Raw genomic sequence first — 1,528 nt, 5'->3', positions numbered from 1 at the left:
TAGATTTATCGATCAACTGAATGTCCTATCAATCGACTACCCCCTATTCTTTTCTTGCTTGCTCTAATCCGATCAAGTCAATCTTGCGAAATCCATTTGATCAGTTAATTAATCCTCCTGATCAATCGACTAAACCCTTGTTTCCTTTTGGGCTTTAGATCAAAATTGATATGTGTTTATCCACTCTGATTGGTTGACCAGACCACCTTGTTGAGTCGACTGAACCCTTCGAATTTAGAGAATTTTATTTTCTGCAAAACAAAATTAGCACAATGTACATAATAATAATCCTATAAAAATGAGTTAGAAACAGTTAATATATGCATGATTTATTTTGATAGTTAGAGTGTGTGTGGTCTTGACTTAAAACTCTGAATTAGTTTCTTAGTCGAATAGTCACCTAAGTATTTTGTCTCAATTGAGATACGTCCTCACTACCTTTCAATCTGATAGAAATAATAATGCAAAATATTATACTTCGATCGATCAAATATGATGGTCTGATTGATCAAAAATTTTATTTTAATCACTCGAATCTACTGGTCTCACTTGCTTGGAGTTCACTCCTCCAAGACTTCTCATTATCTAAGGTTCACTCCCTTAGGATTTTCTACTTGCTTAGAGTTCACTACTCCAAGCCTTTTCACTACCTAAAGTTCACTCCCTTAACATTTTCCTCTTGTCAAGCATCTGGTTACTCTTGACCTGCTTGGGCTTTTCCTTTACCAGACATCTGTTTATCCTTGACCTATCTTGACTTTTTCTTTGCTAGTATTCAATCAACTATAACCTGACTAGACTTCTCACTTGATTGCCAAGCATCTAGTCAATATTGACCTACTTGGACTTCTCACCAACTTGGTCAACCTTGACCAACCTCTCCTTTAATATATTATCAAACAAACATTAAAATCCTAGAGGTCGATTGTACTAACAGAGCCTTCCAAAAATATTAGGGCGCCACCACCATACCACAGTCATGTGGAAAAACATGATCAGGCCTTATCGGCTACTGGAGGTTACTCTACAAGCAATAGTGAGAAACAGGATCATGCTTAAAAGCACAACCAACTTGTGTTTCCTTCTAGAAGACCAATCATCATTCATTTCATGCCTAACTCTTCAAATGATGCATGGTTGTGTCAAGGGACAGACCAATGATAGCATTGCAATGTTCTACAGAGTTCGTTTCGGATTAACCTTGAAATCTTCCTAGAACTCTTGAAGAAAATTTAGCAATCTGTGCAATTTGAGTTTTCAACACCTTAGTATGGTTAACTAATTGGTCAAGCTTCCCTATGATTAGTTTGATTGCCTCTCCAGTAGTTGAGTGTTGTTGTTAGAACTCATTGTTCTTCTTGGTTTGTGTTATGATGAAGTTCTCTAGCAAATTCTCCAGGTTGGATTACGGCTTGCTGCCTGGCCTATAATTGTTCTATTCCCCTTGGTCTTAGTTGTTTCTATAGGAAAAATTGGGGTGATTCCTCCAACTAGGGTTGTAAGTGTTGGAATAAGGATTGTTCTGTCT

The sequence above is a fragment of the Curcuma longa genome, chromosome 12 (genome assembly GCF_044706935.1).
Source record: "Curcuma longa cultivar G26 ecotype Majalengka, Jawa Barat chromosome 12, ITB_CL_G26_1.1, whole genome shotgun sequence".
Classification (NCBI taxonomy): Eukaryota; Viridiplantae; Streptophyta; class Magnoliopsida; order Zingiberales; family Zingiberaceae; genus Curcuma; species Curcuma longa.
Note: the sequence above shows the minus strand (reverse complement) of the source record.